At 41.2% G+C, this 15,727-nt stretch overlaps 1 long non-coding RNA gene across 2 annotated transcripts in view; it reads left to right on the top strand.

Annotated features, from left to right (window-relative positions):
• The first annotated feature begins 8,869 nt into the window (after window positions 1–8,869).
• LOC117796398 overlaps window positions 8,870–15,727 on the top strand; it is a 95,024-nt gene continuing 88,166 nt past the window's right edge. Inside the window, exon 1 of one of the 2 annotated variants that reach the window (XR_004620880.1) lies at window positions 8,870–9,416. This is a non-coding gene — a long non-coding RNA (uncharacterized LOC117796398). The remainder of the gene's footprint in view (window positions 9,417–15,727) is intronic. The other variant, XR_004620881.1, reaches the window with a different exon arrangement.

Below are 15,727 nucleotides of genomic sequence, written 5' to 3'. Positions count from 1 at the left end.
CAGAGAGAAAGAATACAATGTTGTGCTTCCTCATACCCGTTAATGACTGACGTAGGCGATGGTATTGGATTTTTCTTGAATCGAAAGAGATTTCTATAGATGATGGAAACTTGCTGCATAATGTCAAAACCTCCTGTCTTCGTAAGAAAGTTAGCAGAAACTATAGAAACTATAAAACGTCTCCCCCCTCCACCTCCCATCTGTTTTCTCTAATGCAGTACGATCACCAAGAATCAAAACCCAGGACGGCCGTTGCCCACAGACGGGGTCATTAAGGCAGGGCAGGCAGGAATGGAACATGGGTTTCTTAGAAATAAATTCATGAAATAAAATAAAAGGACAATCCGCAAGCTGTGGCGAGCACTCTGGCTTTCTTCTTTCTCCCCACCTTTCTCATTCCTTCCTTTCTCCGTCTCCTCCCTAGCTCTCCTACTTTCTGGATTCAGTCTGTTCTCTGCATCATTAATAAATGTATCTTTATATTGCAGTTTATCCATTTGGGACCCGGGTTACTCTAAAACCACTTAGATTGCCCATAAATGTCATTGAAATGTCTAAAATATGATACTGTTGCAAACATTATTTTCTTTTTCAAAATTAGTTAAGTAGTTAAATTCCACTATAGCCTTTCATTTCTCTGTATGAAAATCACTTTATTACCTCATTTAAATTGTACTTAGAAACCTCCATGTTCTTGCTGAAGCTTCCTTCTGGAATAACTTTTTTCCCATTTCTCACTTACCGAGACCCTTCTTATTGGTCAAAGCCCAACTCAAAGGCCACTTCTTCTGGAAGACCTGCTTTCAACAAATATTTATTGAGGGCCTTCTCTGTACCAGGTAGTGTTCTAAGGGCTGGGGCACAGCAGTGAATAAGGACAAAGTCCCTGCTCGCATGGAATTTACATTCTGGGAGTTGGAAATAGCTTAGATAACCAAAAAAGTAGTACATAACAAGGCAGGGAAATACAGGAGGTAAGGTAATAAAGTAAGATAAAGGAGGGTAAAGGGTTAGAAAGTGGTGGAAAGACCAGCAAGGAGACACCTTCTCTTCCTTTTGCACTCCTACAGAATATAATTATACTTTAAAAAATTGTATAGCTTTTTATGCATGAGAAAATGACACTGGTTCTTAGATATCGTAAGCTGCTTACAGACAGGAAGGTATTTAAGTTTGTATTCACCAGTGCCTTGTATACAGCAGGCACCTGCTCAATGTGCGGTGTGCCTGACATCGGGAGTGCACGGAAAGTGACAATGTACCCATAACACCACCGATCCGTGTGGGTGTCATATGATCTAAGTCACGTCAAGAAATGGAGAAATAGCATCTTGTCATTTGACTGGAAAGCAACAAATGACAAGGGAGGCAGGAATCCATCTTCCCAGGCTGGAGGTCTGTCCATGGTGGGGGGGGAGCGAGAGAAAGCCAAGGAGGCAGGCGTCTGGCAGGTATGCTGAGAAGGATGAAATGGAGGAAGGGGAGGGACGGGTCGCTGCAGCAGAGGGACCACATCAGTAATCGTTGGTGGTGCTCACCTGGGAAAGGGTCCCTCTTTTCCCCCCCAGTTTGTGAGCCTAAGTACCCCCAACAGCTGGGATTTTGAATAGCACCTCGAATTTCAGCTTCTATCTGGTACCCCTTTAATTTAGTGCATTAATTATCCTACGGACTATTTAATATTAACTGCTGTTCTCCATTAGTTAAGCAACTGTTTTGGATAACCTTTTGGTAAGAGTGCTAGCAAGACCACACCTGTTATGTATTTCAGCTGTTTCCAGAGGTAATAAGCTGGGGTAAGTAATGAATGGAGAGAAGGCCAACAACAGAAATATTCTGTGTATCTCATGACCTCTTGGTAATTCATAATTGGGTAGCACCACAGAGCTGAGGAAGTTTGTTTTTTAAGAGGCCTTATGTACCAGGCAGTATTCTAAGCGTTGTACTCATCAAATCATGTCTTGCTTTCATTTTGCACGTCTGGATAATACAGATACTTCCAATCTCTTGACTTGATCTTCCCCGCAACCTTGGGAGGTAGTCTTCACTCCCTCTGGCCTTCAGATAAGGCGAGGGGTGCGGTCCTTGCCAGTGAGCTGCGCAGAACCCCACGCGTTCAGAGGGCTGTGGACTCCACACACCTGTGCTCATGCCACATAGAGCAAATCTGTCGATCTTAAATGGGGATGGAGAGTGGCCCAGGTATCATGTTAACTTCTAACTTTAAAACAAGCCATCCAGTCAAATAGGAAGGCCACGGTGCATTTCGAAGGCGTGTTGGGAGAAGTGTTTTAGCCTGCAGTGACCCCGTCTTCCTTGGAAACCTGTTTTTCAAATTGTGCAACAGTTACACCAGAAAATGGTTCTCTATTTTGAAATATGAAAATACTGGAAAATTTTTTGTATCTGAAAGAAATCAATTAGTAAATTTTTTTTTTTGGTATTGATGTAGTGTTGTAGCTTTGACTACCTTTAAATGTGGAAGGGAAAAGATCTCAAAGTATTTTGAGTAAAGAGGGCTGTAATTTAAATATATATCTATTATTAGCCATCCGAAATGCTTTAAAAATGACTCAAAATTATTTTTTTTGGTCTTCCCCCTCTTTCTGTGAACTCTCATGAGGCACAAATGAGATCTAAGAAACCAAAGTGATTTACACAAGTTTTACCGAGTTGGTAATAAAATTCCGAGAGTAGAGAACCCAGGCTGGGAAAAATCACACACTCTTTTTTCTGGTTTCTTTACTTTATGTGAATTCTCTAGTGGTATACAAAGTTGCTAGCATAACCTTTAGAAATGTTTTGCTCGTGAAATGGAGTATTGATTCCTTGGTTTACCCTTTTTCTCCTTCTGACTCAGATTTCCTTTCAAGGCCACAAAAGGGAAGGAAAGAAACAAACTACTGGAACCAAGTGCTGAAATGATGGATAAAGAAGACTGAGAACCAATAAGGCTAAATCTTTAAAGTTGCTCTGATTATTATATGAAGATTGATTTTCCTAGAGAAAAGCTAGTTGTCCTCGTATTCTGAAAACCACCATGTGTGAGTGGTTCTATATCATTAATGACACACCATATATTTTTTTCTAAATCAAGATGACTCCTGGGCTTTTGGAAGATGGAATCATACACTCAAATACCTACATACCTGAGTCGTAGGAGAGAGTGAGGTGCATCTGGTGTGAGAGATAATGAGATTTTGCCTGGAGTATGCAGACTTTGAAGGCACAGGTCTCCCCCCTTCCCCCCCGCCCCAAGGCAGTCCTGTTGTGCTGACCCAGCTGATTGCTTCCAAGTGTGAATGTGAGCTCTGGGCAGCTAGGTTTCCCAATTTTCCAAGCTGGGTATCTAGATTTTTATGTGAGAGCCCCCAATTAAAAATTGGTATCCAAGTCAAGAGTGGGTATCTGGCCACCAGAACACAGGGGTGGGAGAGGACCCGATTTTGTCTCTAACATAGAGACTGCCACTGCACATTTTTACTGTTTAATTTCATTTCAAAGCCAGAAGCAGCAACAATGGAGCTGTAAGAACATGGGAAGAACCACTGGGGCAGAAGTGTTCCAAAGAAGTCCTCTATTCTTAAAGGTTCAGAGGAGTACTGTTTTAAAAAGAATCATAAGAAGGCACTTTGTATTCCAAATGAACTGTGACAATGGTGTTTGGGAAGGGTAGAGTGCATATACTAGACAAGCAAGTAGAAATGAGTAAAATTTTGCTAATCTTTCAGGGCTGTCCTTAAACACCATGCAGGATGCTTTAAAACCGAATGTGATGCCTGTGCTGTCCGCCAGAGTCCTGTGGTGTTTATAGCCGGCGTGATACTCAACAGGTTTGACGATAGGTTTGCCCTGGGTCATGGCCATCAGGGCGTATCCAGCATTTAAGAGACCAGTACAGATATGCTGATGCACGCCAGCTAAATACAAACCCTGTTTATATCCTACATCATATTCCAGAATTTTGTTGCTTAAAGGGTAGACCTCAGACCAGTAGCGTCAGCGTCACCTGTGTGCTTATTAGAAATGCAGTATCCGGGGCCTGGGTGGCTCAGTCAGTGAAGTGTCTGACTCTTGATTTCAGCTCAGGTCATGATCTCAGGGTTGTGAGATCGAGCCCTGCATCGGCTCTGCATCAGGTGTGGAAACTGCTTGAGATTCTCTCTCTCCCCCTCTCTCTGCCTCCCCTGCCCCCCCCCCACTCACGCTGGCATGCACACTCTCTCTCTCTCCAAAAAAAAAAAAAAAAAAGAGAGAGAGAGAAAGAAAGAAAGAAAGAAAAGAAATGCAGAATCTCAGGCCCTACCCTAGATTTATAGACTCAAAATCTACATTTTAACAGGATCCCCATGTGATTGATGCACGCAGCCCAGTTTGGGAAACACTGTCCTGGAACACTTGGTAGCTCTTTTTGCCATCTTCCATATCTTCTCTTGCATTAAATTTGTTTAAATTCTTCTTTGTGACTACAGGCGGACTATAGAAGGCAGAGGTTACATTAAAAAAAAAAAAATCCTACGACTGCCCTTGACCCTAGGAAGGATTGAAAAATTTGTATTGAATTGAAGGGAGATGGTAAAAGAAAAAATGTCGCAGGAATAATTATAATCAGAGCGACTCACATGTATTCAGTGTTTTCTCTGTGTGGGATGTGGGGTTCAGTATTTTACAGCTCTTATTTTATGGAGTCCTCACAATTCCATAGAAGGTAGAAGGCTTCTATGCTGATGAGGAGACTGGGGATTCGCAAGGTTCAGTAATCAGTGCTGGGAACGAAGGGGCAGCGAGGGGGCAGCTTTGCCTGATGGCAAGCCTACAGCTACACTGTTCGCCGGTGTGGGTTGGTGGGCGTGAATGAAGGAAAAAAAGAGAAGATTGGAAGAACATTCTTTCAAGTCTGAGACTGGGAATAGGCTGTTTTATTCTTGACGGTATTGGAGGACTCATCAATAATCAATAATTGTCTTCAGCATCTGGTCCCTGAGATGAAATGCTTCCTTTTACAGTTGGGAATATCTGCGGGTGAACGTTCATCCTCGGCCAGAAGATGGAGCACTTTTCTCTTCATATTTTATGGATTCATCTGCCTGGAAATGAAAGGGCAAGAAAGAACGTTTTTGCCTGTGACAGCCGTTTTGCTTTTTCTCCTAAAGAAGCAAAAGGAATTAGGAACTCAGCTAAATGTAGGGACGGTGATTGAGAGTGGGGAGAGGAAAAAGAGGGGAAAATGTCTCTTGGCTTTTCAGACCCTTCCAGCAGGAAGCAGAGAGCTTGATAGATTCTGTGCCACAGGAAGACCCAGTAACAATTTAATGGGTCCACTAGGCAGTGCTATTATGGGGTGATAGGCAGTATATAATTATTTTTACCATGCATGTATGGTTAGGGCTTGAAATGTATCACAGGGCTGTCCAGTACTAAAGCAGTGTAGATGAACAGTTCTCCGTGTGTACTAGGAAGGAGACCAGTCCCAGCAACCCACTGGGGGATAAAAACACGAAATGAAGAGTTTAATGAAATTAAGTCTCTGCAAGAGAAAGTGAGATTCTCTCTTCATAAACAGGCTTTGAAATATTTTAAATTGTTCTTAGGAGGAAATGTATTTGCTTATTCATAAAACACTCACTTGGAAAGAATTGTCTTAAGCTGTGTTTGCATGCCGTCTTAAGAACTAGATGGTGAGCAAGGCAGAGATTTTTGTCTCCTCTTAACAGTTAGCTTCAGGAGGTATTTATTTAGTTAAACGTCACTGCAAGCAAAACACAATAACAAAATGCGTTAATAATCGCTCCATAACCATATATGCTATTGCTTCCTCAACCCAAGGAACCTCTCCAACAACACTCAGGAAGCATATTATCTGTAGAGAATCTGAGACTCTGTTAACATCAGTTTGACTGAAAAACTTCAACTTCCATACTTATTGTTAAAAGTTAGATGAACAGGTCTCATGAGTAATTTCTTAAATTTCCAGATTAATTAATGTCTCATGATAATTTATTTAAAAATCCATATGCAGTTACACATCTAAACTTCCATTATCATTATCTCTTCTGAGATAATAATAAAAAACTTGCTCCTCTTAAACACATCCCTTTGCTTATTTAGAATCTTATATTCTCTCATTGGATGCTTGGGTGATTGAGATAATGTTTCCAATATAAGATCTTAGCCTAAACATACATTAAATTCTGTTTTGGAATGATATGCAAACATTTTTAATTGGGATATAGAACAATTTAAGTCATGGAAATATTTTTTAAAACCTTGGGCTCTGTACTTCATTTTATGAAACTTAAACAAAATTTATCAGAACACAATGACAAGTACTTTGGCTGTTTAACTGTTTTATGTTTACAAAATACCCAAGATTAGTGAGAATCCTCTCCTGCATCAGCAGACCTTTAAAATGGCTTTACATTTCTTCTACTTTAGACATGAATTGGGAGAAAGACTCCAACTGTCTAGCTTCGAATTGAGACCGACACCAATTCCTCCACAAGTCTCAGTCTCCGGATCCAGAACTGCTATGGTTGGAAGGGTCTTCCCTTCCCAGCCAGCATCCTGCCTCACCGGGGAGCCCACCACCACGGTGGTTGGGAGTTTAAGCTCTGGTGATTGGCTTCAGGTGAAGGTGATAGCTTTGCCACTTAGAGACCTAGGACAAACCCTCTGTCACTTTCACCATTTGTAAAGGGAGGATGATACATAACATCTATGCTGTAAAAAAAAAAAAATGTGTGGATTAAATGAAATAATGCAGGTACAGGACTCGGCAGGGATCGTCCTGAAAAATGCCCCCAAACAGCTATTTTTATGTTTTTAAATCTTACTATTAAACAGCTATTATTAGGAGGAGGAGGAGGACGAGGAGGAGATGGAGGAGAATAGAATCCTTTGTCTTCATGTATTTATTTTTTTAAAGTTAATCTTTTCAAAAATTTTTTATGTATTTTTTTTTTTTTTAGAGTGAGAGGGTGTGTGTGCATGTGCTAGTTGGGGGGCAGAGGGAGAGGGAGAATCTTAAGCAGACTCCATGCCCAGTGCGGAGCCTGATGCAGGGCTCAATTTCACAACCTTAAGATCATAACCTGAGCTGAAACCAAGAGTCTAACGCTTAACCCACTGAGCCACCCAAGCATCCACTCCCTTTTCTTCGTTTAGTCATTAAATAAATCAACTGAACTGTTACCATTTAATTTTATTTTTGAAATAACATGTTGCATTTATTTTATTACATGAGCAGTATGTAACCATTATAATTACAAATCATAAATTCACATAATAAGAAGAAAAAAATCATTCAATCTTACCATCCAGAGAAGACATCTGTAATGACATCTACATATGTGCACACACACACACATCTTTTTTCCCATGCAAATATGTGTTTCTGTGATAATCACATTTAAATGTGATAATCACATTAAAACAAAGTGGTGTAAACACTCTATACATGTTTGTTAAAAGCACATGTACTGGAATCAAACTGCCTTGATTTAATTCCTGACTTTGCCACTTAATAAACTACATGACCTTGAGCAAATTGCTGCCGTCTTGCATGTGTCGGTTTCTCTGTCTGTAAAAGGGGACTATGCAGAGGATCCCGCTCAAAGTGTTGTGAGGATGAAATAAGAATTTGTATAAAGTATAGCACACTTAATCAGAGCAATCACTGGGTAGGATGCATCTTTTAAGGGTCCCATTGTAAGGACCTTTCACTGGTAAAACACCAGGATCCAGGGCTGATCTGTTCTCATCATTACTCTTCTCTCCCCACTGCCTCAATGCCTTGAATTGTTCGCATTAGCCATGTTGAAATTCCTCTGAATTGTAAGTAACTTGTTAACGGAGAATTCTGGTTCAGTTCAGACAAAATGCACACAATAAGATGATCTCTCCCAATTTAATCAGACTGGGAGTAAGAACTGTGTCTTACATTTCTTCATATTTCCCCTGTATTCACATACTCTGCTTTGAATTTTAAAATTCTGGTGCCCTTTGAAAGGGTACTAGAAAAATCTATTGAGTAACATTCACTAACTCGGAGAAAGTTTACTTGGTGTCCTAAATGAGTAACTTGTATTTCTTAAGAAGAGATGATTGAATGAGTTGATAAATTTTTTTAATACAATAATGCTTGAACTGCATTAGAGAAATTTTTTTGGGCTTTGCTTTCAGGCCCTTGTAGCATTAAATATCTTTTCTTCAAGTTGGCATTTGCTGTTTGCTCTTTGTCCATACAAAGTGTATGAACAAATAAGGCAAAAGGTGAAAGTCATGCCCTAAAAAATGGAAATCTCTCCAAAGGTGATTGTAACAAAAATTACCCATGAAACTTTATAATTAAAGCCCTTGATAAAATGCACATGCAAAGTGAGGTTTTGGAGGAGTCCCTCTTTCTGCATTCTCCTTTTTAAAGATTAATTCATTTAACGAAACCAACCAGAGGAAGGAAACCCTATGCAGGCTTGAAATTTTGTTTGGAAACAATTAGGCTCTGTCTTTCCCAAAATATAGATTGTGCAATTAATGGGGAACTTGGCTAGAGCAAGATTGTTGACAAGATGTAGCTAGAATATTTGAGCTATTTTTAGTTATTATGCTATTTGTACTTAGTAACGTTCGACATGAACATTCACTTACATGGAAGTTATCCTTTTAAGACATAATGAGGAAATAGTTGGCATTTGTTTTGGGAAAATATTCAGTTTTTAGTAAAAAAACACTCTACACTCAGAACAGATAAATATCCTCATTGACTTTAAGTGTGGAGAAATTGCATTAGGATATATAACACTTAACTTAAAACGCCACATGTCAAACTTACTTGGAAGAAGTAAAAATTCTCATCTACAAAACATTTTAATACTTCTTTTTTTCTTTCAAGAAAATCTAGTCACTGAAAGCAGCCTGATAAAATTCTGCCTGGTAGAGAAAATTAGGGGAATTGCTTTAATAAGTAAGAATGCTTTTTAACTAACGTTGGCAGTAAAAGGGGGTCCTTCTCAAGTCCTTGAAAATACTTGAAGGCAGTTTCCCCTCTGTGATAGATTGTTTCAGTGGCGGTCCTACTCTCACTCTTTCCTCCTTCTTGGGGAGTAAAAGATAGTTCGCGTTTTGCTTTTGTTCAGCATCGCACATCTCCAGCGAGCGGAGGATGAAGTAACGAGAGGTAACACTTCAGTATCTTGTGCACCCATTGACTTCCCATAAGTGAATGAGTCAGCCCAACAAAGAGGGTAGGTGCTCCATCTCTGGATCGTGCTTCCCTGTGCGTGGGGCTCCAGCTTCCCTCATGCCCTGGCTTCCCCTGAAGACCCCGAGAGCTCTGCAACTCCGGAAGGATTTGCTTCCCTGGGTCCCGAGTCTGCGCTCAGGATCTCATCAGACGGAACCACTGGGAATCTAAGCAGGTAAGTATGGCTGTCCCTCGCACTACACATCCAAAAATTGCCTGGCAGCCCGACACAGGACATGCGCAACAAAGGGGGCGTAGGCTGCTGTGTTCCTGCTGCTGACATGATTATAATGCTTTAGGAGTCTGGACAAGGGAAGGACTCATCAATAGAGCGTTCTGCAAGATGGCCAGTAGGGGGCGTCAGGACCGCCTCTCGCCATTCTTTTTAGTATTCTCTGGGGCTGGGGGTGTGTGTGCTTAATTTATACTTCTGTCAAAAAGTCACACATATACAGAGCTTATAATCATAAAAATAACAAAATAATATATATACAAAAATTATAATAAAATAAGAACAGTGCCTTAGCCTACCTCGTTTCCCTTTTCTAGTTCCTTACCTCGGAAGTAACTGCTTATAAATCTTTCAAGTCTTTATTTTGGTATTTATTTTCTTATTTCTAAGGAATGATTAATAAATAATATCTATTTTTACAGATATTTCTTGGCTTTCCTATTTTAGATATTATCTATTGATTGCCTAGAAATCTTTCAAATACACTTATATCTCATATTTGGTAAAATCCTTTCTAGTGATACACACACACGTACACACACACACACACACACACACACACACATAAATATTCTTCATAGCTGAGCCACATAGTGTTCAGATTCTGCGTCCTTTCTTCTACAGTTTTTCTCTCTGATGTTACATTCTCAATTTTTTTTCTTTCATTGCTTCATATTCTTTCCTGAACCTCTAATCGTCCCTAACATGCATTTAGCAAGTGTTTCATGGCCAACATCCCTGTACATAACTTACAGATAAGAGGTGTTGCATGTCATGCCCTGACATAAAGGGAGAAAGTCCAAATTCCTTGCTGTGCCATGTAAGATGTGGCTCCTGGCTCCCCACCAGCCTCCTTCTTGTCTTCTCCTTCCCTTTAGTCTGCAATCCAGCCCCACTGGACTTGAACTTGCCAAGCCTGCTCTTTTCCCCTGGCCTTTTCCAGCTCCCTGCTGCCGGAATCACTCCCCTGCCCCCGTTATGTGCCCCTTACCCATGCTCAGGTTCCAATCCTCCCTGACCCCTAAGAACTGCTAGGGTCCTGCAATGAGCTCCCGTAGCATTTCTCTCTCCACCCACCGCTCTGTGCGTTGATGACTTGATTACCATCTGTTTCTCACTGAGCCATGAGCTCCATGAAGGTGGGTCTGAGTGGTCTTGTTCTCTGAGGAGGCTTCAGTGTTTGGCATCTAAATTTTTGGCTGCTTTATAAATGTTAGCAATTTTATGATGGGCTCTCTAAGGAGAATGACAATGATGTAAATGCCCGTGAAAACATTGCAATGATTCAGGGTGAGAAAATCCTAAGTGAGGATAATGAATTGTTTACTCACATGAAGTAATTCTGTTTTTCCTTTACAAGTTGCCTAACCTTAAACTGGCTGAGACTTGTTGCAATTATAAAGTGAGAGACAACGTGGCTTTAGAGATTGGGCAACCTGGGTGTAAGAATCTAGGTCTTACTCAGATTTTGCAAATGATCCTGGGAAGCCTTGAAGAAATAAATTAACACCTTGGAGTGTCAGCATGGCCGGCTATGTATTCTTGAAGCTTCCACCTACCATAACACACTGGAGGGATATGACCGTGCCCAGAGCAGTGGTTCTCTGAGCCTTGAAACCAGAGAAACCAGTGGGGGCTCTGCCTTCATGGAGCCTTCAGTCTAGAAAGGAAGACAAACGATCAGCAGCTCAACACACATATAAATATGGACTTGCAGGTGGAAAAAAATGGTGTCACATTGGAGACCAAATGGTGGCGGGGAATAAAGAGGAGGCTCTGCATAAGTGGTCAGGAAAGGAGGGCCTGAGGGAGTATCAGTTAAACACAAAGTCAGGGAAAAGTCATTCCCAGTCTAGGAAAGCAAGTTCAAAGTCTCTAGGACAGGTGGTGTCTCTAAGACAACATGATCCAGCATCATGGCTGGACCAAAGGAATCAAAGAGGAAGGGCTCAAATTCAAGTTTGAGAGACAGGCAGGGGCCTCTTTATTTGGGGTTGGGACTCCTGCACTACTTAGCTTGCTCTCTGAACATGGGCTGCTGGTCTGCCAACTGCTACCTGTCTGTGATAAGAAAAAGAGCTTGTGCAGCTGTAAATCAACTATGTCACCTAGAACACTTTGTACTGAGGTTATACGCACACGCGCGCACACACACACACGCACACGTGTAACAAGGCTTGCTCAATGAAGAAAGGAGTGTGCTGCTTTTTATTTCTGTTCTGATGTACATTCCTTATTTTGTTGTGGACCAACACATGGAGCATACGGTGGAGTGGACACACACTCCAAGATTTCCAGTACATGCGAATGTGTGTTGGACGGTGAGGGAGCGGGAGGGGGTGTTATGGCATGATCAGATTCACTTTTTGAAATGATTTCTGTGGCTAAAGAATAAAGAGTGGAGTGGGAAGAGGCAGAAGAGATCAGTCAGGACCAGCATTCTAGCAAAGAGATGACAATGCCTTGGACCAAGATGGTGGCAATGGAAGTGGAAGATTGGTGGACAGATCATGGTATATTTAGAGAGAGAATCCATAGGATGTTCTCATGAATTGGGGTAGGAGGAGTTAAGAGGGCAATTCACACATGGCCTCCAGGTTTCTGTTCTGAACAACCTTTTGAATATTCATGTCATTGATTGCGATAGTAACAGCAGAGGGTGAATGAGTTTAGAATTGGGGAGGTGGCATGCATGGCTATTATTAGCAATAGTTATAATAGTGGATTTTAAAATAAAAGGAGTGTTTATGAAATCTCAAAATTAATAAATGCTAATGTAAAAGCATAGTCCATATTTTTTCTCATGAAATGCTTTTTTTGAAAGCAGGAGGAAGAAAGATCAAAAATTGTGTTGAGAGATAGTTGCTGGGAGGGGTTAGGCTCACTCATCAGCTGAGGGATCTTTTCATCATAAGTGATTCAACTACGTGACTAAGCCAAGTTACATAGCTATTACGATCTTGAGGGGTGCTTCTGAATGGCCAAAATTATAAATGTTAAATGCATGAATACCAAGGGCATACCCATGGTGAAGAATAAGTTTCATCTTAACTGTCAGCTCTGATTAATTTTTAATGAATGCTCAGAGAACTCTTCTGAGGCTGCAAATGGAATGAGTGAGGAGTGCTGTCACCGATTTTCAGTGCATACCTTGGTTGCAGGGGGAGTTGTGGCAGCAGGGCAGGCCTAGGATTTGCTGACCCTCTGCATTTTTCAGGTATAGAAAACGAATTGGATAAATGCCCCGACATGTGGCCCTGGATATATCACTTCAAATACTGCAAAATGGAATGAGCACTAAACTTCGAAGGGAACTCTCTATGTAATTAAAACTTGGAACAGATTCCAAGAGCTGGAATACAATGTTGTTACTGTTCTTTCCTTCCACCATGATATTAGAATCAAAGCTGGTTGATAACAACTAAAGTGCCTTCTGGGATGTCAATGCAGTTTTGCTCTGGGATCTATTAGGGATAGAAAAGCAGCCTGATGAAGACTGGGCAAATTCCACAGGTCTGGCTGGGATAATTGCTATGGAGTCAAATCATATGGTCGCACCTGGTGATATGGTGGCTCGTTGTCAATTTCTCCCATGTTGTTCTATGCAAAAAGACTATATTGCTTTCTGTTCACTCATTTCAATTTCATTTGGCTCCCTCATCCCTCCTCCTACCTCTGAACCTCTCTCAGCAAATGGAGGCCTTTTGCTTTCCTACCCCAAAGAAGACTAAGGTGACCATGTGAAGTCTTTTGGGTTGCCAAGGAAACTGAAGACTCGTCTGGAACATCAGAAAGTGGCAGCATTTTGGCAGAACATCAGGAAGGCTGCTGCCAACCTCTGCTCAGGTTGTGGAGTCAGGAAAGCTGATGTATGATATTAGAGATGATTATCAAAGGACTCTGCCAAGACTCCATGAATAAAAATGATAATAAGTATTATCATGGTGAAATAGAAGGGCAATAGTGATTTGAGGAAGTTGATAGAACAATAAGTTTTAGGGTCAAAAACCATGAATGGCCTTATTTTCCAGTGAAGAGAAGACACTGGTGATTTTTATAATATAGATATTTTGTCAAGGAGTTCCAGAATTCACTGTTGGACAAGATGAAAAAGAGGCCAAATTCAAAAGAATTACTTTTCATTCACTCTGAGGTGTGTGCTGTGGGAGTGAAAATGAATTCAGATAGCAAGTGTATGCCTGTTTGTTAATATTCATGTGGACTCATAGAAAGAACTGGAGATGTGTGAAGTCATCCAGTTTAGGTGGCTTCAAACTCTTTATTCTTTATAATAGCACAAGTTAGAGAAAACGAATTGTTTTGTTCAGGTCCAATACAAAACAGGTAAAAGCAAAGATGATCGTGTAGGAGATGGAGTGGAAAGTCAAGAACATGATCCACCTGGGTCTGTGTCCTCACCCACCTGATTTTTCCATGAGAGACCTCTGGTCTAAGGACCTAGTTTGAAAACCACTAATCTAATTCAACTTGTTCAATTTACAAAAGGGGATAAGGTGACTTACCCAGAATCCTACAATTAGTTACCTGGGGGACCAGCTCCCCGTACAGTGATGTTTCCACTACATCATACTTGGAGTGTCAAGAACAATCTTCTCACTTCCTGAGCCCCCTCTAGCTCTTCCTACTTCTCATGTCAGCAGGGTTCCATTCAGTCTCTTCTTCCCGTGTTAATCAGTAGACTTCCTCGCATGACAATTCTCATGACGGCTTAAAGAAATCTGACTCCACATACCCATTCATATTCCGCATACCCATCCATATTCCGCCTACCCATGAAAGCACAGTAGGGAGCAGTGGATATGCCTTCCTCAGCCCTGGACCACACTGACGGCTGCTCCTGAGCATGCGCCGTGAAGGAGGCTCTCAGTCCACGACCAAAGCTGAGTGGGAGGCAGGGACGGCAGGGGAATCTGTCTTGTCGTCTTTTATTGTGCTCCCCTGCCACGTGACAGAAGAGAGAAATGAGAAATGCTCTGCTGGTCTCCAGTTGACTGAATGCTGCCTCTCTTCCTCAGATCTGACATTGTGTTTGGTCTTTGATGAATGATAAATTTTCACCACCTGTTTTGTGAGATTTGTAATCACATGCAGTTAATAGACAGACTATCACAAAGCCTAATAGTATCTATCACCTGGGTAAAAGCAGGGTTTGTTTTATATGGACTTGTATGTCTAAGAATCACCAATTTTTAGAGCTAGATGTGTTTATAGAGAATTTCTCATCCAATTTTTTTTCTCTTACATTGAGGAAGTTGACACCCAGAGTGGTGAAGGGCTGTGTCTCTGATGAGTCAGACGAATCAGCTAGTTTGAGGCGTGAACTCAGTCCCCCTTTCTCAAGACCCATTGCTCATTCCACTCTTTGACTGGTTTGATTGGATTGAAAAATATGCACTGTGTGTCCTTCAGTGCAAAATATCAGTGTGAGAAAAGGGGGTTCTCCTGCTCTCGTGATGGAGAAGGGCAAACAATAAAGACCTTCTAAGAGCTGGGGTCTTTACCTCATCTACAAGAGATTTGCACCCAAAAAGCATTGCTTGCCAGCCCTGTTGGTAATTTTTTTAGTCTGCGAGAGCGGTCAGTGTTTTATACTGGGGGCTTAGTCATAGTCAGTGGTACTGGCTGTAATCTTCAGATTAATGACTGCACCGTTTATCTTTTACACTGAATAAGATACAATTCGGCAAATCATTCTAATACTGTCAGAGCTCTGGAGTGGAATTCCTTTGAGCTAATTTGCTGAGCTCAGACCTATGACTACTGATGTCACCATCAAATATGGGCAGCCATCAGACACATATGGGACAATGGATCTATACAAGTCTATCATCTTTCTTGGAGAGATGAAGTGACCTATATATGACAATGACAAGAAGGAGGAGCCTTCATGGTATTAGCATCATCCTTAAAGAGTAAATTATTGCTATCTTCCTATCTTTGAAGGCAGTCTATTACAGATGAAGAGTTTGTGCAGGAGGTGGACTGTCCATCTGAGCCTCAATCCCAGGCCTGCCTATTACTGGCTGTGTAACCTTTGTTGAGTTAGTTAACCTCACTGTGCCCAAATTTTTGCATCACAGAATAAGTTAATAGGAATAAACATCTCAAAGTGTTCTGAAGATTAAATAAGTGGGTACGTGCAGATGTTAGAGTAGTGTGGCATATAGTAAGCACTTGATAAATATCATTTATTATTACCATTGTATGAATTAAAGGCACCCTCTAAACTCTAG

This window comes from Ailuropoda melanoleuca, chromosome 15 (genome assembly GCF_002007445.2).
Source record: "Ailuropoda melanoleuca isolate Jingjing chromosome 15, ASM200744v2, whole genome shotgun sequence".
In the NCBI taxonomy this organism is placed as follows: domain Eukaryota; kingdom Metazoa; phylum Chordata; class Mammalia; order Carnivora; family Ursidae; genus Ailuropoda; species Ailuropoda melanoleuca.
The sequence above is the reverse complement of the archived record's forward strand: the minus strand, read 5'-3'. Positions and strand labels throughout refer to the sequence as shown.